This window comes from Choloepus didactylus, chromosome 5, assembly GCF_015220235.1.
Source record: "Choloepus didactylus isolate mChoDid1 chromosome 5, mChoDid1.pri, whole genome shotgun sequence".
NCBI lineage: Eukaryota > Metazoa > Chordata > Mammalia > Pilosa > Megalonychidae > Choloepus > Choloepus didactylus.
The window spans coordinates 90230629-90258299 of NC_051311.1; the positions used below are offsets into that span (position 1 = coordinate 90230629).

The following is a 27671-nucleotide window of genomic DNA, read 5'->3' on the forward strand; positions in this document are numbered from 1 at the left end:
TACTTCATAACCTTTTGTTGTAATAAATCTTGGCCGTGAGTATACTATATGCTATATCTGAGTCCGTCCAGCGAATCACTTGGCCTGGGGGTTGTCTTGTGGACACCCAAGACATCAACTTTTAACATATTACCATATTTGTGGCAGTTTAACTGTTTTAATATGGCCCTAACTTCACAGAATATATTAAACATAATTAGATGACAAGGTCAGTTTTGAACATTTTATGCTGTATGTAATACTCTAAAGGGTTGAATTATATAGCAGTACTTCTTCCTAGACTAGATATCCCAGACTGACAGTGTACTGTTTTATTTTGAGTAGACAAAAACTTTCAGGAATGCAATTTGGCAACATAAAAGATTCTATCCTTCATTTGACCTAGCAATTCTGTATCTCATTAATTCTAAGTAAATCATTAAAGATATGTACAAAAATTAGGCCAAAATACTATACCCACTGCAATTTTTGGCTCAAACAACTCACATGTTCAATAAGGGATTAATTAAACCTTAATTTTGTTGTATCCTTAGACTGGAATACCATGAAGTCATTAAAATAGGAGTCTAAATGTAATGACATAAAAGATTATTCAAAATTTGTTGTTAAAGGCAGATTACAAGATAATAGTCAATATGAACTGATTTATCTTATTAATCTGTGTACCTGTATATACAAAGAAAAAAAAAAAACTATCATGTGTATACCAGATGTCATCAGTGACTATCTCTGGACAGTTGGATTTTGCTTTTAGATAGGTATTTTTCAGAAATTTCTATGGTGAATATGATCTACTTATTTTTAAAAAGTAAATTTTTATATAGATACATATATATATAGATAGATGTATATACTTTATGTAAACCTTTGAAAGGTATACCAAAGCTTGACATGAGAGACAGGTGAAGAAAACTTATTATCTTCTTCCCATTTATACGGAAAAACAAGGAACTCTAAAGGACTTCTAGCTCTTTCAACCAGGAAAACATAATAATTATGTTCTCTCTAAAGAAGGTGGTACTACCTATAAAAGATGTCTTTTTCTATGATCACTCACTTTCCCTTTCTGAAAAGAACATGCATATGTAAGTCAGTAGGTATAGCTAGTATAATTTTTTCTGACAAACAGGCCCAATCTATATGGCCCCCTAATATGCTCCACTTCATTGCTTTCACTATAGAATACATTTTTCTTTCTTGGGGAGCACTATAGAATAGATCTATCTTTCTTTCAAAGAAATCCCCCTTTGAAATACTATACACCGAGAAAAAAAAAGAATAAGTAGATTCTATCCAACAACTTTGCCACTTGGGTTAGAACAAGAAAACACTTTATTAATATCAGTATTTAATACTGTCATCACTCCAACCTCTATGCCTAGAACACAGTCAATGTAATTAAACACTTACTGAGCCTATATGTATACAGATTTCATTCTAGGCACTGAGGATAGAGACAAATTATGATTAATTCCTGCCCTCAAAAAGCTCAGTCTTGGTATATAGACAGGAACTGTGTGGAACGGACATCACAGAGGAATCTGAGCTTGGACACGTTATACAACACTCACAAGCACTTGGAGCAGCTGAGATCAGTGAAATTTGTTAAGTTTCCATGGCGAGGGGGCCTGCGCCCCTCCCTGCCAGGCACAATAACAAGGGAGGAGGGGCCATGCTGGGAACCAGGAGGGAGAAATGCAGTTGCAGAACTGATTAACAAACTCACACTGCTGAACAAAAATTCCAACCATAGATAAACTGAGGCCAGACACTAGAGAATCTGGGAGCAGTCAGCCTGGCCAACCAAGAATTCTATATCTAGAAAAACTGCACTTCAAAAATGAGGGAGAGATTAAAATATTTTCAGACAAAGAGACACTGAGAGAATCTGAATAAGAGACCAGCACTACAAGAAATACTAAAGGGAGTACTACAGGCTGATAGCAAAAGACAGAAGAGAGGGGTTTGGAGAATAGTGTAGAAATGAAAATTATCAGGAAGGGTAAAAGGAAAAAGAGGGAAAAAATAAGGCATTACATAAAATCCAAAAGACAAAATGGTAGAAAACAGTACTGCCCTTAAAGTAATAATACTAAATGTTAATGGATTAAACACCCCAATAAAAAGACACAAACAGGCAGAATGGATTAAAAAACAGGACCCATCTACATGCTGTCTACAAGAAACTCACTTTAGACACAAGGACAAAAATAGACTGGAAGTGAAAGGTTAGAAAAAGATTTTTCATGCAAATAGCAACCAGAAAAAAGTGGGAGTAGCTATATTAATATCAGACAAATTAGACTTCAAAAGTAAAACAATTAAAAGAGACAAAGAAGGACACTATCTATTAATAAAAGGGACAATTCATCAAGAAAACATATCAAAAACATTTATGCACCAAGTCAAAGCGCCCCAAAATTCATGAGGCAAACACTAAGAACATTGAATGGATAAGTAGATACCTCTACAGTAACAGCTGGGAAATTTCAATACACTGCTCTCATCAATGGATAGAACATGTAGACAAAGGATCAATAAGAAAACGGAGATGTTGAATTGCACAATAAATGAACTAGACTTGACAGACATTTAGACAACACTACACCCCACAACAGCAGAATACACTTTTTTCTCAAGTGCTCACGGAACATTCTCTAGGACAGACCACATGTTGGGTCACAAAGCAAATCTCAACAAATTGAAAAATATTGATAATATAAAAAACACTTTCTCGAATCATAACAGAATGAAGTTGGAAATAAATAACGGGAAAGATTGCAAAATTCACAAATATATGGAAACTAAACAACACATTCTTAGAAAACCAATGGGTAAAGGAAGAAATTACAAGAGAAATTAGTAAATACCTCAAGTAAAATGACAATGAAAACACAACATATCAAAACTTACAGGATGCAGCAAAAGCAGTGCTGAAAGGGAAATTTACTGACCTGAACACCTACATTAAAAGAGAAAAGACAGCAGAAACTGAGGAATTAACTGTCTACCTGGAAGAACTAGAGAAAGAACAGCAAACTAACCCAAAAGCAAACAGAAAGAAAGAAATAATAAAGATTAGAGTAAAATAAATGAAACTGAGAACAGGAAAACAATAGAGAGAATCAACAAACCAGAAGTTGGTTCTTCAAGAAAAACAAAATTGATAGATCCCTAGCTAGGCTAACAAAAAAACAAAACAAACAAAAAGAGTGCAGATGCCAATAAATACAATCAGAAACGGGGAAAGAAACATAACTAGTGACCCTGCAGAAACAAAGGAGATAATGAAAAGATACTGAGCAAATATATGCTAATAAACTAGACAACTTATACAAAATGGACAACTTCCCAGAAAAGCATAAACAATCAACATTGACCCAAGAAGAAATAGAGGACCTCAAGAAACCAATCACAAGTAAAGAGATTGAGTCAGTCATCAAAAACCTCCCAAAAAAGAAAGCCCAGGACCAGATGGCTTCACATGTGAATTCTACCAAGCATTCAAGAAAGAATTAATACCACCCTGCTCAAACTCCTCCAAAAAATTGAGGAGGGAAAGCTACCCAACTCATTCTATGAAGCCAACATCATCCTAATACCAAAATCAGACAAAGATACTACAAAAAAAGAAAATTACAGACCAATCTCTTTAATGAATATAGATGCAAAAATCCTCAACAAAATACTGGCAAATCAAATCCAGCAGCACATTAAAAGAATTATACACCACAACCAGGTGGAGTTTATTCCAGGTATGCAAGGCTGGTAAGAAAATCAATTAATGTAATACATCACATCAGTAAATCAAAGCAGAAGAACCACATGATCATCTTGATCAATGCAGAAAAGGGATTTGACAAAATTCAACATCCTTTCTTGATGAAAATACTTCAAAGGATAGGAATAGAAGGGAATTTTCTCAGTATGATAAAGGCAATATACGAAAACTCACAGTTAACATTGCATTCAATGGGGAGAGACTGAAAGCTTTCCCTCTAAGATCAGGAACAAGACAGGGATGCCCAATGTCACCATTCTTATTCAACACTGTTCTGAAGTTCTAGCTAGAGCAATTAGGCAAGAAAAAGAAATAAAAGGTATCCAAATTGGAGAGAAAGAAGTAAAACTTTCACTCTGCAGATGACACAATTCTATATGTAGAAAATCTAGAAAAATCTACAGCAAAGCTATTAGAACTAATGAATGAATACAGCAAAGTGGCAGGCTACAAGATCAACACACAAAAATCTGTAGTACTCTTACACACAACTAATGTGCAACAAGAGGAAGAAATCAAGAAAAAACTTCCATTTACAATGGAAACCAAAAGAATCAAGTATTTAGAAATAAACTTAACGAAGGCCAGAAAAGACCTACACAAAGAAACTACAAGAAACTGCTAAAAGGAGAGAGAACCTAAGATGGCAGCTAGGTGAGAGAGGTCAAAAAAACACCTCTGTGAAAAATACTAGATAAAAGCCAGAAAGTGACCCAGAACACCAATTCCAGCGATGCATCAGCCTGACAAGGTCTGCTAAATCCACAGGGACAGTGCATTTGGTGAAACCAGGAGTCTGCGTTCTGAAATGAGTGAGTGAGCCAGCTGAAAGTCCGGCAGCCATGCTGCAGTGTGGGGAACCCATGCGTTGGTGTTTGGAGACGGACTAGTTCTTTTTTAAAAAAAAAAACAAAACCCTGGGAGTAGCTGCAGATATGGCGGCAAGAACTGCGCAGTGAAGCACAGCAGGAACGGACTGTGCCAACGCCTCAATACCTGGCATGGAAGACAGCCTTTCCCACACCCACTGCTAATTGTCTCGGAACCAGGAGGGCAGGGGAGAGCCAAAAGGAGAAAGAAACCACGCCCCTTGCAGCCATCTACCCGGTGGGCTGGGGACGCTCCTGCCCGGGGTCAGAGCCACAGCCCAGAGCCACGCCAAGGATCCCAGCATGACGGGGAGTGTTTCCCACAGCACCGCGTGCGTGCCGCAATATCAGCCATGGACTGTGGCCTTTAGTGTACCCACAGCTAATTGTCCCGAAGCAGGCAAGACAGAGCTGTGTGAAAAGGGGGAAATTAACACACCCCATTCAGCCATCTTTACAGCAGGCTGGGAACGCCCCTGCATGGCCCAGCGGTCCAGGGCTTCCCTGGAGGGCCAGCATGCACTTGTGATGTGGCACAGCCAGAGGTCCTGGAAGAGCACAGCTGAGAAGGGTGACCCACTCGTAAATCCCAGGGACCCTACACCAATACCAAGGACTTGGGGGTCAGCAGCAGAGACAATCTGTGGCAAGACTGAAATGAAGGCTTAGACTCTTGCAACAGCCTTAAATCTCTGGGAACACCTGGAAGGCTTGATCATTAAAGCTGCCCTGCCTCCCTAACCACTCAGACACATGCCCCACATTCAGGGCAGACAGCACCAACAGCACACCCAAACGTAGTACACTAACTGAACCCCACAAGAATCAGACCCCCACACACCATAAAGACAAAGTTGGGGAGAACTGACTTGAGGGGAATAGGTGACTCGCAGATGCCATCTGCTGGTTGGAGAAAACACCACCAAGCTGTAGATCTGACAAATTTGAGATTACTATTTTTCATATCCTGAAAGGACCCTATCAAATAAAGCAAATGCCAAGAGGCCAAAAACAACAGAAAATTTTAAAGCATATGATAAAACCAGATGATATGGAGAACCTAAACCCAAACACCCAAATCAGTAGATCAGAGGAGACACAGTACTTGGAGCAATTAATCAAAGAACTAAAGACAAACAACGAGAGCATGGCACAGGATATAAAGGACATAAATAAGACCCTAGAAGAGCATAAAGAAGAAATTGCTAGAGTAAATAAAAAAATAAAAGATCTTATGGAAATAAAAGAAACTGTTGACCAAATTAAAAATACTCTGGATACTCACAGTACAAGACTAGAGGAAGCTGAACAACTCAGAGTCCTCAAGGACTACAGAACGGAAAAGAAAGAACAAAAGAAAGAATGGGAGAAAAAAAAAAAGGACCTCAGGGATATGACAGAGAAAATAAAACATCCAAATTTAAGACTCATTGGTGTCCCAGAAGGGGAAGAGAAGGGTAAAGGTCTAGAAAGAGTATTCAAAGAAATTGTTGGGGAAAACTTCCCAAACCTTCTACACAATATAAACAGACAAAGCATAAATGCCCAGCGAACTCCAAATAGAATAAATCCAAATAAACCCACTCCAAGACATATTCTGATCAGACTCTCAAATACTGAAGAGAAGGAGCAAGTTCTAAAAGCAGCAAGAGAAAAGCAATTCACCACATACAAAGGAAACAACATAAGACTAAGTAGCGACTACTCAGAGGCCACCATGGAGGCGAGAAGGTGTGGCATGACATATTTAAAATTCTGAGAGAGAAAAATTTCCAACCAAGAATACTTTATCCAGCAAAAGTCTCCTTCAAATTTGAGGGAGAGTTTAAATTTTTCACGGACAAACAAATGCTGAGAGATTTTGCTACCAAAAGACCTGCCCTACTTCAGATACTAAAGGGAGCCCTACCCACAGAGAAACAAAGAAAGGAGAGAGAGATATAGAGAAATTTAACAGACATATATAGAACATTACATCCCAAAGCACCAGGACACACTTCTTCTCTAGTGATCACGAATCTTTTCCAGAATAGACCATATGCTGGGACAAAAAACAAGCCTCAATGAATTTAAAAAAATTGAATTTATTCAAAGCACATTCTCTGACCACAATGGAATACAAATAGAAGTCCATAACCATCAGAGACTTAGAAAATTCACAAACACCTGGAGGTTAAAAATGAGGGGGAGATGAAAACATTCCCGGATAATCAAAAGCTGAGGGACTTCATCACCAGTAGATCAGTTCTATAAGAAAAGCTAAAGGGAATTATGCAGGCTGAAAGGAAGGGATACTAAATAACTGACTGAAACCACATGAAGAAATAAAGATGGTAAATATAAATGGTAAACATAAATACCAATACTACTGTATTTTTGATTTGTGACTCCACTATTTACTTCCTACAGGATCTAAAATACATAAACTGTAATGATAAATCAGTGGTTTGGGACTCAACGTAAAATATGTAATTTTTGACAAGAACTACATAAAGGTGGGGGAATGGAGGAGTATAGGAACATAGTTTACATGTCCTATTGAAGTTAAGTTGTTATCAAAGAAAAACAAGATTGTTATGGATTTAAGAGGTTAAATTTAAGCCCCACAGTAAACACAAAGAAAGTATCAGAGAATATGACCATAAAGATGAAAAGTAGAGTATGAGTTACGAGAAGTGGGGGAAGGGGCAATGGGGAGTTAAGAAATGAGTGTAGGGTTTCTGTTTGGGGTGAAGGGAAATTTCTAATAATGGATGGTGGGAAGGTGATGGCATTGCAACATTCTAAATGTGATTAATCCCACTAATGGAATGCTAGGGAGGGGGTGGAATGGGAAGATTTAGGCTTTATATATGTTTCCACAAGTGGGGGGGGAAGACAGTCTAAATAGATAATGACAATTAAATGACAAGGATGATCCTGGATGGGATCTGAGGATGGAGGAGAGGAGGCTCAAAGGGACACAGATGGGACGTAAGACAAAAAAAAAGGAAATACAGAATGTAACCTTTGTATCTATGTTGAATTTCTTGAACTTCTTAGCTTCGCTTAATGGGATTGCATAAAAGAATGTCCTTGTTCATGGGAAATGTATATGTGAATTATATTGTTTGTCCAAGGATGTGTGCAGCTTGCTCTCATATGTTCAGAAGACAGAGCAATAGATGATGGATGATAGATAGGGAGGAAGAGAGGAGGGAAAGAAAGAAATGGTGGTGTGATAGGATGTTAAAGCTGCTGGATCGGGATATCGGGCGAGGGGGGTTGGGGTATGCTGGAGTTCTGTGTATGGGGTTTGTATTGTTTTTGCAACTGTTCCTGTAAGTATGAATTTATTTCAAAATACTATTTAAAAAAAGAAAAAAGAAACTGCTAAAAGAAATTGAACAGGACCTAAAAAAATGGAAGAACATACTGTCTTCATGGATTAGAAGACTAAATATAATTAAGATGTCAATTTTACCTAAACTGATTTATAGATTCAATGCAATACCAATTAAAATCCCAACAAATTACTCTGCAGAAATAGAAAAACCAATAACCAAATTTATTTGGAAGGGTAAGGTGCCCTGAATAGCCAAAAATATCTTGAGAAAGAGGAATGAAGTGGGAGGTCTCACACTACCTGACTTTTGAAGCATATTACAAAGTTACAGTGCTCAAAACAGCATGGTACTGGCACAAGGACAGATATACTGACCAATGGAATCAAACTGAGTGTTCAGAAAAAGACTTTCGTATCTATGGACAACTGATCTTTGATAAGGCAGTCAAGCCAAAGCAACTGGGACAGAGCAGCCTCTTCCATAAATGGTGTTTGGAGAACTGGATATCCATTTCCAAAAGAATGAAATAGTACATCTCACACCTTATACAAACATTAATTCAAAATGGACCAATGACCTAAACATTAGCACTAAGACCATAAGACTCTTAGAAGAAAATGTAGGGCAATTTCTTAATGATCATGTGATAGGAGGTGGTTTCCTAGACCTTACACCCAAAGCACCAGCAACCAAAGAATAAACAGACAACTGGGATCTCCTCAAAATTAAACATTTTTGTACATCAAAGGACTTTGTCAGAAAGGTACAAAGGCAGCCTACACAATTGGAGACCATATTTGGAAACCACATATCAGATAAGGGTTTAATATCCCGAATATATAAAAGTATCATATATCTCAACAACAGAAAGACAAACAACCCAATTAAAAATGGGCAAAAGACATGGAAAGACACTTTTCTGAAGAGGAAATACAAATGGCTCAAAAACATATGAAAAAATGCTCAACTTCATGGGCTATTAGGGAAATGCAAATCAAAATCACAATGAGATATCATCTCACACCTACCAGAATGGCCATTATCCAAAAAACAGAAAATTACAAGTGCTGGAGAGGATGCAGAGAAAGAGGCACACTTATTCACTGTTGGTGGGAATGCAGAATGGTGCAACCATTCTGGAAGACAGTGTGGCGGTTCCTCAGGAAGGTAAGTATAGATTTGCCATATGACCCAACGATTCCATAACTAGGTATATACTCAGAGGAACTGAAAGTTAAGACACGAAAAGACATTTGTAAACCAATGTTTATCGCGGCATTATTCACAATAGCCAAGAGATGGAAACAGCCCAATGGACGAGTGGATAAACAAACTGTGGTACCTACACATGATGGAATATTACACAGCTGCAAGACAGAACAAAGACACAGAACATATAATGATCCTTGAGGACATTATGTTGAGCAAAGTTAGCCAGAAACAAAAGGACAAATACTGTATGGTCTCAATAATATGAAATAACATTAACAAGCAAACTTTGAGAGTTAAAAGCTGATTAACACAGACTACCAGGAGACAGAGAGTAGAGATCAGGCATTTGATGCTAAAGGACTACAGAATGTTCAGTAGGCTTGATTGTACAGACACAGAAATAGATAGCATAATACTGTGTGATGGTAGCACAATATTGTAACTACACTGAACAAAGATGTCCATGAGTAATGCTGAAAGAGGTGGGCTAGGAGAATGTATGACACCTGAGGTAAAGAAAGAAGGCGAAGACTGGGACTGTTTAACTTAGCAAAAACTGGAGTGGTCAAGGATTGTGACTAAAAGTACAAATATAAAACTGTTCTTGCATGTGGGAGAACAAATGAATGTCAACCATGCAGAGTGTTGGAAAGGGGATGGTACTGGGGAAAAAATATAATCAAAGCAAACTGGAGTCTGTGGTCAACCATAACATTGTAATATGCTTCCATCAAATGTAACAAAGAAAATATACCAAAGATAAATGAGCATGAGAAGGGGATATAAGGGAGGGATATGGGATGCTTGGTAGTGGTGTTGTTGTCTGACCCTACTATTATATTGCATTGTATGATATTTTATTTTTCTTTTTATTACCTTTTTTATTATTTGTTATAAAAAAACCTTTTTTTTCCGTAGTAATCAATATGTTCAAGTGCTGAAACTGTGGTGATAAATGCACAACTGTATGATGATACCATGAACAACTGATTGTATACTGTGGTGTATGGTATGTGAATATAGCTCTATAAAACGTATGTAAAAATATAAACAGGGATAAAAGTGCTGGAGAAAACATGGAGAGAGGGATGTACACATTTACTGTTGGTTAGGAGGCAGATGGTATACCCTTTCTGGAGGACAGTGGGGTGGTTCCATACAAAGCTAAGTATGTGGGTGCCATAAGGCCCTGCAACCTCATTAGGGGGCATTTACTTGGAGGATCTGAGAGCAGGGACATGAATGGACATCTGCACACTGGTGCTTATGGATAGAGTATACATGATTTGCAATGGGTGGAGGTGGCCTAAGGATACATTGACTAAGGAACAGAATGGTGAACTGTTGTGAGTGCATAGAATGAAATACTGAATCACTGTGAGAAGGAGTGAAGCTGTGAGATACAGAACAAGGTATATGCAACCTGTAGACAGTGTTTTCAGTGAACTGCACCAGAAACAAAGGCAAACATTAGACTGCCTCACCAATATGGACTAACTACAATGTGTGAACTCAGAATTGAACTGTAGAGCACAGCTTATCAGGGGAACACTTATTTTAACGGTCCCTAGATTGTAAGCTCTTACAGCAGTCACATCTATTCCTGAATTGTAATGGCTATCTCCAGATTCCAAGATGCTGATCCCTTTGTGTATAACCTGATCAATCCCTGGAATTCTGGGTATCTGTGTGACACCTGAAACTCAGCTAGAACTCAGCAGATATGAATGTTAGTATTAGCACATACAGCAACTGTTAAGCTGAAAAAGAATCCAGACTTCAACTAGAGAAGCAGATGTGGTTAGGACTGGGGCAAATCAGGACAAAGGGTAAAGGACAATACTGACTGCGTTTTAAAACTTCAATTTCCATGTGAGACCAAGAGAAGAGATGTTTAGTTGGTGCAACAGCTGTATTTCCTAAACAATTTAACTCACACAGTTTGTTCAAATACCATAATTACATAGAACTTTTAATAGGAAGTGAGACCTGGTAGGTTTGCATAGGTTAGTTTGAAATAGTGACACATCCCAAAGTAATTTGGACAGAGAATAAAAATATATATGCAGGGCCTTCCTGAGGAACTGAGAGAAAATGGTGTTGGGCTTCCTCACATGGATTGTTACTGATGTTCTTGCAAACACTGAGGACTGGCAGTTTGATGTGCCGAGCCCTCTATCACGGGACTTGCCCTTATGAAGCTGGTTACTGCCAAGGAGAAGCTAAACCTGCTTATAATTGTGCCTAAGAATTTCCTCCTGAGTACTTCTTTTTTGCTCAGATGTGGCCCTCTCTCTCTACCTAAGCTACCTCGGTGGGTGAACTCACTGCCCTCCTCCCTACATGGGATCTGACTTCCAGGAATGTAAATCTCCCTGGCAATGTGGGATATGACTCCCAGGGATGAATCTGGACCCGACATCATGGGATTGAGAACATCTTCTTGACCAAAAGGGGGATGTGAAATGAAACGAAATAAAGTTTCAGTGGCTGAGATTCCAAATGGAGTCAAGAGGTCACTCTGGTGGACAGAAAACCCATTTTAGGTTTTAATGCATTAGAATAGCTAGATGTCAATACCTGAAACTATCAAACACCAACCCAGTAGCCTTGACTCTTGAAGACAATTGTATAGCAATGTAGTTTACAAGAGGTGACACTGCGATTGTGAAAGGCTTAAGAATCACACTCCCTTTATCCAGTGTATGGATAGATGAGTAGAAAAATGGAGACAAAAAAACTAAATGAAAAATACGGTGTGTGGGGGGGGGGTGATTTGCGTGTTCTTTACTTTTATTTTTTATTCTTATTTTCACTTTTTCTGGTACCAGGAAAATGTTCAAAAAGTAGATTGGGGTGATTAATGTACAACTATATGATGGTACTGTGAACAATGGTGCACTTTGGATGATTGTGTGATATGTGAATATATCTCAATGAAATTGAATTAAAAGAAAATCAGCAGAGAAAAGGAATTGTTTCAACTGATAAGAAAAAAAAAGCTCAGTCTTCAAAGGACAAGATGTTTATTTGATGGAAAATCTATATTTTCTGTAGCACGTTATATAATTTAACTTATATGGCCAGTTTATTCAAACACCATAATTACATGGTACCTTCAACAGGCAGCAAGATCTGGTTTGTTCATACAGCTTAGTGTGAATCCCCAATACATTACAGAGTAATCTGGGAAGAGAATAAAAAAGTATTTGAAAAGTCCCCATGAGGGACTGGGGGAAAATGTGGAAATATTAAATTTATGCACCTGGGGAATTCCTTATATTCTCCCTGGTGCTGGATACTACCAATTTATTAGGCTAAGCCCTTGATCTTGGGGCTTCCCATTATGAAGCTTCGACTAAATTGGACTACCAATTTAGAAGGCCAAGCCCTCTATCTTGGGGTTTGCTCTTATGAAGCTTGCTACAACAAAGGAAAGGCTAAGCCTACTTATAACTGTGCCTAAGAGTCACCCCCAGAGAACCTCCTTTGTTGCTCAGATGTGACCTTTCTTTCTAAGCCAACTTGGCAGGTGGACTGGCTGCCCTCCCCACTATGTGGAACAAGACTCCCAGGGGTGTAAATCTCCCTGACAACGTGGGACATGACTCCCAAGAATGAGTCTGGACCCAGCTTTGTGAGATTCAGAAAGTCTTCTTGATCAAAAAGGGGAAGAGAAATGAAACAAAATAAAGTTTCAGTAGCTGAGAGATTTCAAATGGAGTCAAGAGGTCATTCTAGAGGTTATTGCTATGCATTATATGACTATCCCTATTTAGTTTTTAGTTTATTAGAATAGCTAGAGGTAAATACCTGAAACTATTGAACTGCAATCCATAGCCTTGGTTCTTATCGACAACTGTATAACTATATAGCTTATACAGTGGGACCATGTGATTGTGTAAACCTTGTGGCTCACACTCCCTTTATCCAGTGTATAGACAGATGAGTAGAAAAATGGGGACTAAAAAAATTAAATGAATAATAGAGGGGGGTAAATGGGATGTTTGGGCTATTCTTTTTTACTTTTATTTTTATTCTTACTTTTATTTTTTACTATTTTTTTTAGAGTAATGAAGATGTTCAAAAACTGAGGTGATGAATGCACAACTGTATATGATGATACTGTGAACAACTGATTGTACACTTCGGGTGATTGTAAGGTATGTGACTATATCTCAATAAAATTACAGGGAAAAAAAGAAGCTCAGTCTTACAGTAAACTCACAGTACAAGAGAGAAACATATCAAGTTATACGTCACTGTTCGAAAGAGATTCAGATTTTGAAGGAAGAATGGGAGAAAGAGACAGTCTAGCTAGACAAAATGGCACATACAAAAGCAGAGATGGAAGAGTTTACTAAAGGACCCATACGTGTTTCAAAATGGCTTGAGTCTAAACTGGACCTATGGATACTTACACACACTTAAATGAAGGTAGAGGAGTAGGGAGGCAGAAAAGGTTGGTTGCAGCATATGCAAAAAACCTTTACACAACATTAGAAGGAATTTAGATTTAGACCTAAAGTCAGCAGACATTCTGTGATGGATTAAGTAGGAAAATTAAATGATCTATTTGTTTTTAGAAAGAGCAAGGCTTTGATATGGTGTTAACACTGGGTGAAATACAGGATATGAGAATAAGGGGGCTTTTTTTTGGTGTGAATTTTTTGGAGAGGGAAATAAAGGAAAGAAGAGCGCAAACGACAATGTTAAATATAGTACTGATTTTACCAAAGTTCGAATTACAAATTACCCATGATACAGCTAAGTTAAGAGGTCCAGTAATGCACAGGGATATATGGGTGGAGTTCATGGCATAGAATTAGGTTAAGGATTTCCTCCTCAGCATGGAGGAATGGTAAAAGCTAAAGAACTGGATGAAATTTCCAGGATAGTTTACAAAATAAGATAAGCATAATCCTAAAAAACATTAACATTTAAGAAAAAGAAGTAACATTTAAAAAGGATATTAAGGCATAAAAAGAAAATCATTGAGGAATAATTTCAGTAAAGCCAAAGGTAAAAGAGTCAATAGTATCAAATTCTGCTGAGAGATAAAGCAATAAAGACTGAAAACTGCATTAGCTCTAATGTGACAGTGACATGGTCAAAATAAAAGCCAAATGTACTTACCAGGTGGAAAAATTAATAAAAAGGGATAAAAATGTGAGAATCAGTATATTTGGATAGGCCTATACTTTAGACAGTGCCCAAGAAACTGTAGGAATCAAACGCACAGAAAACTGACAAGCGGAAAAATTAATAAAAAGGGATAAAAATGCAAGAATCAGTATATGTGGATAGGCCTATACTTCAGACAGTGCCCAGGAAACAGATGCACAGAAAACTGACAGATGGTTTAAGGTTTAATCCAGAATGATTCACTCCTAGGTGACCCCTTGAGGTGATGTTGGTGGCCTGAAAAAGATAAAATGCTGCTGCTGAGTCTTGGTAAGTAGAGCAGGTAGAACAAAGAGTCTGGTTTATATCTGGCCCCAAGGGAGTGCCAGGGTGTGATTTTTTTTTTTCCCCCTCAGAGATACTAGAGATTAAAAGCAGCATCGGCCTACCTAGAACTGGTGGTAACAGATCTGCTCCTAATGAGTCCAGATAGCTATAGTACAGAGGACAGTTCCTGGACCACCAGACAATGCTGTTATGAATCTAGTATTGGGGGATAAGCTTCTGGGTCCTGCTTGTTGTGGGACAGAACGCAGTGGGACAGGAATTGTTGAGAGAAATAGGGTCTCTGCTGTTTCAAATTGGTTTTCAGGCACTGTCCCAGGAAGAATCTGAAGATCATATAGTCCAACCTTCAGTTTTACAGACCAGGAGGTAACTAATTTAAGGTCACAAACTCTAGATTCAAGTCCCAACTCTATCACTAAGTCACTATATCTTTGGGGGATGTCACATAACCCACAACTCTGGGCTCAGTTTCCAATTTGGAAAATGAACTCTTAACTCTAAGTCACACTGTACTAAAATAGCAAAGAAAGTACTAAAACCCCAGATCTCTTAAATTAATCTAGCACTTTTCCCATATACTGTCCCTACAATTCCTATGAAATTTACTAGAGCAAATGTTATTTATGCCTGTGGTTTATTGACTTAATGATGTAAAAGGCCTGTATTATGAAATGGTCCTATGTGACTTACTTTAGACTCGGGTTGCACAAAGCCTAAATTCTGGTAATCCCCAATCTATACCATGCTGATTTTAATTATCATGCTAATTTTACATATATGGTAAGCATTTTAGGTCACTATAAAATTATTTCTTTATGTAATATTTTCCATTCTTAAAAAGTAAAAATAGGCTATTTTCAAATATGTTGTAGTTCTAAATTATCATCAAAAACTCAGAAGACAGAACAAATACCATTTAGTTGCAGTAATCTACCTGATCTTGCCACATATTTCTGAAACCACTTTATAAAACTAAAATTTTATTTGTTTATATCAAAATGTCCTTATCCTTTAAAAAGTCATTAACAATTACTCTATCCAAGCCACAATACTCTTTGTGTATACATTTAAATAAGTTAGGTGAACTGAACTTAAAGTTTAAAAAAGAGAAAAGCACTAATCATTAAATGAAAAGAGGCATTCAGTGAAAGAAAACAATTTATAATGACCGAATAAATAAACTCTGATTCCTGGGAAACTGGAATTTTACAATTTCCTTTTCCTCATCAAAATTTTAATTTTTTTCCTAAATAAACCTTCAAAATACAGTTGGTTTTTGATGAGCTCTTATCTGTGTTTTACATGAAATCTCTAATTTTCCTTTCAGTGCTGAAAGGTTCAATACTCTAGAGATCAGTAATGGCAGATGGATAGACTGACTCCCTAAATGATGGACTAATGGACGTAAAAGGACTCCAAGAGTTCTCAACATACTCCTTTAGATCTGTGATCAAAACTTGTCCATTTCTTTCATCCCTCTTATTACCAGCTATTATTTTTAAAAGACATTAAAATTATACACACTACAATCACAATAAAAGAAATTTTTAAAATAGAGACCAGGTTTAGTGTGACAACATCATCAGTTTACCATGTGACATCTAATTTCATTTAATTCATCCATTAACAAAATCCAGCTCTTCTGACCTATGGTGGCAGCAGGGATCTGGAGCCACAACACACCCTCGGTTCAAATCTCAACACTACTTTTTACTAATTATGTGGCCTTTAGATAAGTTTGTTAATCTCCTTGAGCTGCATTTTCCCTGTAAAATGGCAATAATACCTACCTACCTGAGTTTTTGCTGGGATGATTAATAAATATTATACACAGAATACTTTGCTCAACAAAGGAAAGCTGTTTAACTGATAGTATGTTACAGATAGTTGAATGGATACAGAGAGCTCTGTATGCAGTACCACAAGCAAAATAAATTAAAAGAAAAAAAATTTATGATTTAGAAGAAAACAAATGAAAAAAAAACCCAGCATTCTAAGAACATTCCTAAACACTAGACAGTTCTTTAAAATAGGCCTTTTAATATTAAAACAAGATTGCATTTAAATGAAAGCACTTTCAGATTAGGACACAATGCTCACTTTGACGGCAGCAGAAAGTATTAGTTTCTTCATAGTGGATTAAGAGTAAAAAAGTCATAAGCATAAATGTTCAGCACTACTGAAAACTTAACAAGTAAAAAGCTGCCGAGAAAATTTCATTAAACATAAAACATTTTAGCATCTTCAATCATACAAATTCAGACTTTAAAAGTACCATGAACTCAACAAATCTGATGAATTCTGTCATCAGGTGGCTCTAGTGACAATGAAATAACTTAATATCAAATACCATAGCAAAAAAAAAAAAAATACTATAGCAAAATAAAGGTGGCAAAAATATACTGAATCTCAGAAATCTGGAGTTGAAAAGGGTCAAATCAATATTTAATCCAAGCTCCCTTTTTCAAATTAAGATACTGAAACCTAAAATAACTAAGTGACTTGGTTAACGGATCACTAGCACGTTAGTGGCAGAACAAAACTGAAATAACCCAAATGTCTATCTTCAGTACTCTCAGTCAACAGTACTTACTAAGCATTACTACATGCCAAGTATGGGTGCTAGGAGCCCTTCTCCAAAATAATTCACCTCTGATTTACACCTGTCACATTTACTAATTTGTCCACCTCATCCAAAAACACACACCTCTAGAAGCGAATTATGATTATTAATAGTACTGAGGAATATTTGATAGTAATGATAATATTAAAAGGAATACACTGTTAGCAATCATATTCCCAGACTCTAAGAAAGGAAAGTGTTTAACTTGGCTTTTCTTTTTTAAAAAGCCAAGAAAAGAAGAAATTTAACATTCTACATTTATTCCACTTCCCAGCTCCAGAAGGGTTTTCTATCTCTTTTTGCTTATGTAACCAATTTAGGAATTTAGATGGTTGGGATGTCAGAGGCAGAAGAAGCAAAAAGGAAAAAAAGAGCTAAGTTCTGTTAGGATAAAACACATCATTGTAAAACAACTGAACTCTGGATCAACTTTCCTGTCTACTGAAAATAGAGTCTAGGTTCCTTTCTCTTATAATTCCTTATCCTTGAAGCAAAGACCTAGAATACCTTTATTGTATACAGTCATTTATTATACTAAATTTACTATGGCTAGGACTGAAAAGGACCACATATCAAAACAAAAGTAGTTATATGAATCATAACTCTGAAATATCAGTAAAGGTACTTTGACAGAAAGGGCCTAGCCCCTATTCTTATTAAAGCACACTTCCTAACTTATAGTCTATCAATCCTCACTAACAAGTCATTCATAAAGTACCTTAAAAAAGGGAGCGCCAACTCTACACAAGGTAACAGAGAACAGGAATAAGTAAAATTCAAAATCTCTACCCTGGAGGAAAGGCAAAACACACCCAAGACTTGGAGATGAGAAGAAACAAATACATAACAAAGAAGACAGGAATAATGAATTTTATTTTAAAGATATGATAATCCAGGATCAGATGTTACTGGGAATGAATATACCGGACTAGAATTAAGCAAACCCTTTCTTCGTAGATCCTGAATTAGACCTTCAACTTCCTCTCTGTATAATGCTACAGGTAAACTAAAGGAACTAAGTAATTAAAAAGTTCTCTTTTATAGCCTTAGAAGTGAGTATAAGTTTGGTGTAGTATATTCATTCATTCAATAAAAATAACTGAATACCTAAATAATTTCTTAGTGACATACTGTGCTCTGGCAGAATAATCTTTTTTTAAGTAACAAATATATAATTAATAACATGATATATCCACATGAGTACAATAAAATGTAGGGTTTTTTTTAACTTTTTGTTTTGAAATAATTACAGATCCATAGGAGGTTGCAATGAAATGTACAGGGAAGTCCGTGCACCCTTCCCCCAGCCTCCTGCATCTCATACAACTATAGCATCTTTTGACTATGCATTTGAAATAAAAACGAAGCAAACATTAATTATAAATATCAATATTTCTTGTGAAAACAGCTCCAAAAGTTTTACACTTCTATAGGAAGGGAAAATAAAGTTTTTTTAAGGTTTTATGTAAAAAAGGAGAATTTAAAAGTTTGAAAAATTAAAGTACAAAAATTCTGATGTTTGTCCCAAAATTTAAAAAATACTGGCACCACCTAAACTTTCTGTGTTCACTGAATGAGAGAACTATGCTTGAGGGACTTACACCTGTATGTGGAATAGAAAAAAAATATCATATCCTGAAACAGGAAGGTTTCTTAAAAGATAGTCATTCTGTAATTACCTACAACTTCTCCCATAATAAAAATGGTCATATACCAAGAAAGATTTCTGTACATTATGAAATCATAGTCTACAAATGCAATTAATAAGGAAGACAGGCAGGTAGCTATCCCCTCCACTGCCCTCTTTCAATACATTATTCATTCTCTTTAACTATCCAATCAATATGTGGCTTTAGTTTTGTTTATGAGCTGCCTTACAGTACACATAGCACAAATAAGGCACAGGTGTATCTCACTTTTGTATACTAGACGTTCCTATTGGTATATATATATAAAATCTTCATAAATTAAATCCTGTATTAATTATTTAAAAATCTAATTTTTAAAAAAGACTGCCAATGTGAGTGTTTTTAGGAAGCAAAGAATCTTTGATTACTACCAATAAATGCAAATTCCTGTAACCATCATCAAATCTGGATTCACATCTATCAGAGTTATCACATTAAGAAACACTAGGAGAACCTAAGATGGCAGCTAGGTGAGACAGGACCATAAAAACATCTCCGTGAGGAATACCAAAAAAAAAACCAGAGGGAGACCCAGAGTACCGATTTCAGTGATGTGCCAGCTGGATGAGGCCTCCTAGCACCACAGGGGCCGTACACTTGGTGTAACCAGGAGTCTGCATTCCGGAACAAGTGAGTAAGCCAGCTGGAAGACCCATGGCTGTGCTGCGGTGTGGGGAGGCTGGGGGTTGGCAGCTGCAGACAAACTGGTTCTTTAAAAAAAAAAAAAGAGAAAAACCTGGGAGCGGCCGCGGCTGCCGATGGTGGAAGCGCAGCAAAACACGACAGGAGCGAGCTGAGCCTGCTTCTCGGTGTCGGCTGTGGAGGATACCTCACAGCAGATACCCTCGGGACCGGGGAGTGCAGGGGAGAGCCGGAGGGAGGGAGAAGCCCCGCCGCCTGTAGCTGGATCCCTAGAGGGCTGGATAAACTCCTGCCTGGGGCCGTGCCCACAGCACAGAGCCCCGCCAGTTGTCCCACAGCTGGGAAGGAGGAACTGTGTGAAGAGAGGGGTTATGGAGACGCCCGGTTCAACCATTTTTGCGTCAGGCTGAGAGCACCCCAGCACGGCAGGGTGGCCCGGAGCTTCCCTTGAGGGACGGCGCACAGTTGTGACGTAGCACAGCCCTCCCTCAGCAGAGGTCCTGGAAGATCACAGCTGAGAAAGCGGGCCCACTTGGAAAACCCAGGGACGCTACGCCAAGTCCGGTGGTTTGTGGGTCAGCGAGACAGAGGGTCTGGGACAGATCCTAAGTAAAGGCTTAGACTCTTGTGATAGCCTTGAATCTCCAGGAACACCTGGGGGGATTGAATATTAAAACTGCCCTGCCTCCCTGGCCACCCAGACACACACCCCACATTCAGGGTGGACGGCTCTAGCAACACACCCAAACTGAGTTCACCAACTGAACCCCCACAAGAATCATTTCCCCACACACTGCGGGGACAAGGTTGGGGAGAGCTGACTTGAGGGGTATAGGTGACTCACAGACGCCACCTGCTGGTTAGCTAGAGAAAGTGTACGCCACCAACCTGTGTTTCTGAAAAATTAGATTGGCTTTTTTTCTTTTTTTTTTAACAACTCAAAAGAACCCTATCAAGCAAAGCAAATGCCAAGAGGCCAAAAACAACAGAAAATCTCAATGCATATGATAAAACCAGACGATATGGAGAACCCAAGTCCAAACACCCATATCAAAATATCAGAAGACACCCAGTTCTTGGCTCAATTAATCAAAGAACTACAATCAAGGAACGAAAACGTGGCAAAGGATTTAAAGAACATCAAGAAGACCATGGCCCAGGATATAAGTGACATAAAGAAGAACCTAGAAGAGCATAAAGAAGACACTGCAAGAGTAAATAAAAAAATAGAAGATCTTATGGAAATAAAAGAAACTTGGCCGAATTAAAAAGATTCTAGATATTCACAATACAAGATTAGAGGAAGCTGAACAAAGACTCAAAGTCCTAGAAGTCCACAGAACAGAAAATGAAAAAATAAAAGAAAGGAGAAAAAAATCGAAATGGATCCCAGGGATACGATAGATAAAATAAAACGTCCAAATTTAAGACTCATTGGTGTCCCAGATGGGGAAGAGAAGGGTAAAGGTCTAGAAAGAGTATTCAAAGAAATTGTTGGGGAAAACTTCCCAAACCTTCTACACAATATAAATACACAAAGCATAAATGCCCAGCGAACTCCAAATAGAATAAATCCAAATAAACCCACTCCGAGACATATTCTGATCAGACTCTCAAATACTGAAGAGAAGGAGCAAGTTCTGAAAGCAGCAAGAGAAAAGCAATTCACCACATACAAAGGAAACAACATAAGACTAAGTTGTGACTACTCAGTGGCCACCATGGAGGCAAGAAGGCAGTGGCATGACATATTTAAAATCCTGAGAGAGAAAAATTTCCAACCAAGAATACTTTATATAGCAAAACTCTCCTTTAAATTTGAGGGAGAGCTTAAATTTTTCACAGACAAAAAAATGCTGAGAGAGTTTGCCAATAAAAGACCTGCCCTACTCCAGATACTAAAGAGAGCCCTACCGACAGAGAAACAAAGAAAGTAAAAAGAGATATAGAGAATTTTAACAGAGATATGTAGAACCTTACATCCCAAATCACCAGGACACTCATTTTTCTCTAGGGATCATGGATCTTTCTCCAGAAGGGACCACAGGCTGGGACATAAAACAAGCCTCAATAAATTCAAGAAGAAAAAAGAAAACTGAATATATTCAAAGCACATACTCCAACCACAATGGAATACAAATAGAAGTCAATAATTTTTTGAACTGTAACTCCACTATTTACTTCCTACATGATATAAAATACACAAACTCTAAGGACAAATCAGTGGTTTTGAACTCAACATAAAATATGTAATTTTTGACAACAACTATATAAAGGTGGGGTAATGGAGGAGTATAGGAACATAGCCTATGTGTCCTAGAGAAGTTAAGCTGGTATCAAAGAGAAATGGGGGAAGGGGCAATGGGAAGTTAAGAAATGAGTGTAAGGTTGCTGTTTGAGGTGAAGGGAAATTTGCAGCAATGGAGGGTGGGAAGGTGATAACATTCTAAATGTGATTAATCCCACTAATGGAATGCTAGGGAGGGGGTGGAATGGGAAGATTTAGGCTGTATATATATTTCCACAATTGAGGAAAAAAAAAAAAAAACAGTCTAAATAGACAATTGAATGCCAAGGATGACCCTGGATAGGATCGGACGATGGAGGACAGGAGGCTCAAAGGGACATAGTTGAGACATAAGGAAAAGGAAATATAGAATGTAAGCTTCGTATCATTGTTGAATCTCTTGTACTTCTTAGCTGCGCTTAATGGGATTGCATAAAAGAATGTTCTTGTTCATGGGAATTGTATATGAGAATTATAGTGTTTGTTCAAGGAGGTGTGCAGCTAGCTCTCATATGTTCAGAAGACAGAGCAATAGATGACGGATGACAGGGAGACAGGGAGGGAGGGGGGGAAGAAATAGCAGTGGGACAACATGTTAAAGTTTGTGGATCAGGGGGTATCGGGAGGGGGGTCAGGGAATGCTGGAGTTCTGTGTATGGGGTTTGTATGGTTTTTCCAACTGTTCCTATAACTTTGAATTTATTCCAAAATAAAACGTTAAAAAAAAAAAAAAAAAGAAAGAAACACTAATACTTTAGACTTAGAACCAACACACTGCCTCCCAAACCTTCCTTAGCAGCACCCCTATTTGGGCAGGATGAGTGGCAATCAAGTCAACTGTCACAAAAGTGCTTTGCTTGGGAATCTATTATTTTACAACAAAAGCAACTTACAACTAGAGTAAAATACAAAATAGCTTCTTAAAACTATATTACAGAAATTTTGGTGTATTTGGAAATTCCTTTCCAGATTCAATGAAAGAATTTCCAAAAGTCAGCCTGTCTTTGATATTAGCATTAGCTGTATCCCCCATGGTTCCACAGTGGCCACTGTAATTTGGTTTGGAGTAGTGGCTGGAGATGCTGGGGTTATATTTGGAAGTGTTAACACTGTAAATGTGGTGTAGCATCCGAAGTCCTTGGTCATTACCCAGCTCCGAAGCACTGTAGGAAATAAGGGCTTTATCTAATTTTTTCAGCTGGTATTTTCAATAAATTGAAATAGAAAATGAAAAAAAAAACAAAAACAAAAACTATATTACAGGGAGAACTGGATAGCCATAACCAAAAGAATGAAAGAAGACCCCTACCTCATATCCTATATAAAAATTAACTCAAAGTGGATCAAAGACTTCAATAGAAGAGAGTACCATAAAATTCCTAGAAGATAATGTAAGGAAACATCTTCAAGACTCAGAATTAGGAGGTCGCTTCTTAGACCTTACACTCAAAGCACAAGCAACCAAAAAAAAAAAAAAATAGATAAATGGGAACTCCTCAAAATCAAAAGCTCTGTGCCTCAAAAAACTTTGTCAAAAAGGTGAAGAGGCAGCCAACTCAATGGGAGAAAATATTTGGAAACTATATATCTGATAAGAGACTAATATCCTGCATATATAAAGAAATCTTACAACTCAACATTAGTACAAACAGCCCAATTATAAAACAGGCAAAAGATATGAAAAGGTATTTTTCCAAAGAGAAAATACAAATGTCTAAAAAACACATGAAAAATGTTCATCTTCACTATTAGGGAAATGCAGATCAAAACCACAATGAGATACCACCTCACACCAATAAAATGGCTGCCATTAAACAAAGAGGAAACAATAAATGCCGGAGAGGATGTAGAAAAATTAGAACTCTTATTCATTGCTGGTGGGAATGTATAATGGTATAGCTGCTGTGGAAGACAGTTTGGCAGTTTCTCAGAAAACTAGGTATTGAATTACCCTATGATCCGGCAATTTCACTTCTCAGTACATACCCAGAAGATTTGAAAGCAGTGACACAAACAGACATTTGTACACTGATGTTCATAGCAGCATTGCTCACAACTGCCAATAGATGGAAACAATCCAAGTGTCCTTCAACAGACAAGTGGATAAACAAAATGTGGTATATACATACGATGGAATACTATGCAGCAGTAAGAAGGAACAAGGTTCTGAAACATATGGCAACATGATGAACCTTGAAGATATAATGCTTAATGAAATGAATCAGACACAAAAAAGAGACACTGTATGTTACCAGTTCTATGAACTCCCTGAACAATGTAAAATCAATGTCTTATAATGTAGAATATTGGTGATCTAGTGATAGACAGTAGCTAGTGAGGGGGAATGATGAGCTAAAATGTTTAGATATGTTAATGATGATGATGGGGGTGACGACTGTCTGTTAATGGGATTATAAGTATCAGAGCTGTACTGAAGGTGAATAGGATTAAAAGGGGTTGTTTAAAGGCATGTTTCCCACAGATCAGCACCACAAATATAGATAGGGGCTTGCATGATATACTTCTAAGGTATGACACTAGCACAGAGAGTTAACAACAAAAGGCTATATGGGGAAAATCTACATATTGCATAATAGAAACTATAATTAATAGGAATACCATACTAGTACCACACAAACGTAAGAGACAAATAATTAAGGGTTGACAAGAGCTACAAGATGTCATGAGAATTGTCTATAACAGAGTGAGGAGGATTGTACAACTCAGTGATGATAATGTGAGATATGGATGGATTATCGTGGACATAACATATGCTATGTGAACTTAGGAACACCCTACTTTATAAGTCAAGCCCTCGATCTAGAGGTTTGCTTGGGTGAAACTTAAAGTTGTAAAGGGGAGGCTAAGCCCACCTATAATTATGCCTAGGTGTCACCTCCAAAGAACATCTTTTGTTGCTCAAATGTGGACTCTCTCTCTCTAAGCCTAACTCTGCAAATGAATTCATCATCCTCCCCCTGACATGAGACAGGAACCCCAAGATGAATGAATCTTCCTGGCAATGTGGGACACAGATTCTGCGAATGAGCCTGAACCCGGTATTGAGGGATTGAGAATGCCTTTTTTGACCAAAGCAGGGAAAAGAAGGCAACAAAATAAGGTTTCAGCAGCTAAGAGAATTCAAATAGAGTCTTTATATAATTTTCTTTTTCTTAGTTGCCAGGGTATTAGAATAGTTAGAAGGAAAGAACTGAAATGGTGGAACTGTAACACATAGCATTCTTCGAAATTTGTTCTAAAGCTATTTGTTAAATTCCAATTTGAAAGCTATCACCTTTTTGTATATATATTTCATAATAAGGAAATCACTGAAACTATGGTACTATAACTCATAACAACTTTGGAAATTTCCTATATAATTATTTGTTAAAGCATATTTTGAAAGATATTACCTTTTTTGTATGTATGTTATATTTCACAGTAAGGAAATAACTGAAACTGTGGAACTGTAACCTATGATATTCTGTGAAATTTGTTCTTTAACTACTTGTTAAATTTCACTTGGAAAGATATCACTTGTATGTACATATGTTATATACTTCAATAAAAAATGATAAAAAAAGGAAAAATATATTACAGCAGTGATATAGTTAAAACGAACTATGTAGTACATTACAGGAGAATTATAGTGCATCTCTGGGTCTTTCCCAATGGCAAAAGCAGGAATTGAAAACTCTTCTAATCCACTTGAAATGGCAGCAGAAGGAGGAACAAAAACAGCATTTTACTGCTTTCCATATGACAGTATTTTAGGATATCTAAATAAATCAATTTCCCCCTCTTTTTTTCTTAAACTTAAATCTTATTAAGTTCAGCTTTCTGGCTGGTAAGAGCCCCATTAAACATGATACACCTATATACTGAACCAAAGAACAAACATATGCATATTTCCATCCATCAGCTTCCAACACTGTCACTTGAATGCCTTCCAATTTCTAAAAAGAAACTATCTTCACAGCAATAACTTAGTATTAAGTGGCTGGTCATTCAAAAACAAAAGATAATAAAATCTAACCAGACAATCCCCTGAACCAAATAGTCTGTAGGCAAGATAAGAATCTTTCACTGAATCCATCAGAAATAGCTACTATAAGGGTATTGTACAGGTAACTATCAGCACTGAATTATAAGTGTGATTATGGTTGAAAGGGGAGTTTAGGGTTGTATATGTCACTAGAAGGAAAGCTAGAGGATAAAACATGGGACTGTATAACATAGTGAAGCCTGTTGTGGATGATAACTGTGGCTAACCGTACCAATATAAGAATATTCTTACATAAACTAGAACAAACACATCACTATTACAAGGTGTTAATGATAGAGTGGTATACAGAGAAAAAATACAACTAATGCAAACTATGGACTACAGTTAATAGTAATATTCTTGCATCAGTTGTAACAAAGGCATTATACTAATGGTAAGTATGGGTTGTTTTGTTTTGTGAGTTGTGTGTGTGTATTCGTGTGTAGCAATGATAATGTTCTCAAATTGACTGTGGTGATAAATGCATACCTCTGTGATTATACCAAGAGCCACTGATAGTACACTTTGGATGGATTGTACCATATGTGCATAAAACTGTTTCTAAAAAAAAAAATAGGCAATAGTTGCTATGGCAGTTTGAATGTATTATGTCCCCCAAAACACCATGTTCTCTGATGCAATCTTGTGGGGCCAGTCATATTAGTGTTGATTAGATTTTGGGATTCACTGATTGAGTGTTTCCACGGAGATGTGACTCAATCAACTGTGGACAAAACCTTGACTGGATAATTTCCATGAAGGTGTTACCCCACCCATTCAGGGTGGGTCTGAATTAAATCACTGGAGCCATATAAAAAGCTCAAACAGAAGCTCACTGCTTGCTACAGCCAGGAGGGACACTTTGAAGAACACACAGAGAGCTGAGAGCAACTGAAAGTGACATTTTGAAGAGGAACTGCTGCTAAGAGAGGAAAAACGCCCCAAGAGCAACATTTTGGAGAACGCCATTTTGAAATGTAACCTGAGAGCAAGCGGACACCAGCCACGAGCCTTCCAAGCTAACAGAGGTTTTCCAGACACCAATGGTCATCCTTCAGTGAAGGTACCCGCCTACCCTGGACACTTTATTGCCTTAAGACTTTATAATCAAATAAACCCACGGGCAGCATTAGCAAACTGTAACAGTTGCCAAAATAATCTTCTAGCAAGATATACTCCTTTTGCTTATTTAAAAATGACTTGAATTATGCTTTTTTTGTTTGTTTTTATTTATTTATAAAGAAAAAAGAAAAAAAAAACCACTGCTCTGGACTCTAGAGAGCAAGGACTGCTTCCCTTATATGGTAGAGTGAAGAGAACTTAGACTTTCCAGCCAGACATTCTTGAGCTTCAGTTTTGATTCTATCACTTAGGAGCCTTGTCATCCTAAGCAAGATATTTGGCCTCACTAAGCACTGCTTTCTTCAACTATAAAATAGTGTATAATAATTGTATCTACCTCATGGGTAAAAGACTTGAATTATGTTTTTCAACTCAAAACTTTTATTTCAAAAAACAAAAAACAAAAACAAATGCCATGTTTAAATAGACATTACAATATCAATAAGATAGTCAAGATCTAAGCTTAAAATCAAATTACTTCTCTAATATAAACAAGACAGATCTTAGAATTAAAAATAAAACTAAACAGAAAACCCTATTATCTTGATTCTTAATACCAACAATTAACAAACAGAAAAGATAAAAAGAACCAGAAAACCATATA

The 27671-nt window shown here is 37.3% G+C and overlaps 1 protein-coding gene across 3 annotated transcripts in view; it reads right to left on the bottom strand.

Annotated features, from left to right (window-relative positions):
- KMT2E (lysine methyltransferase 2E (inactive)) overlaps positions 1-27671 on the bottom strand; it is a 129014-nt gene that overhangs the window by 77170 nt on the left and 24173 nt on the right. The window lies entirely within an intron of this gene.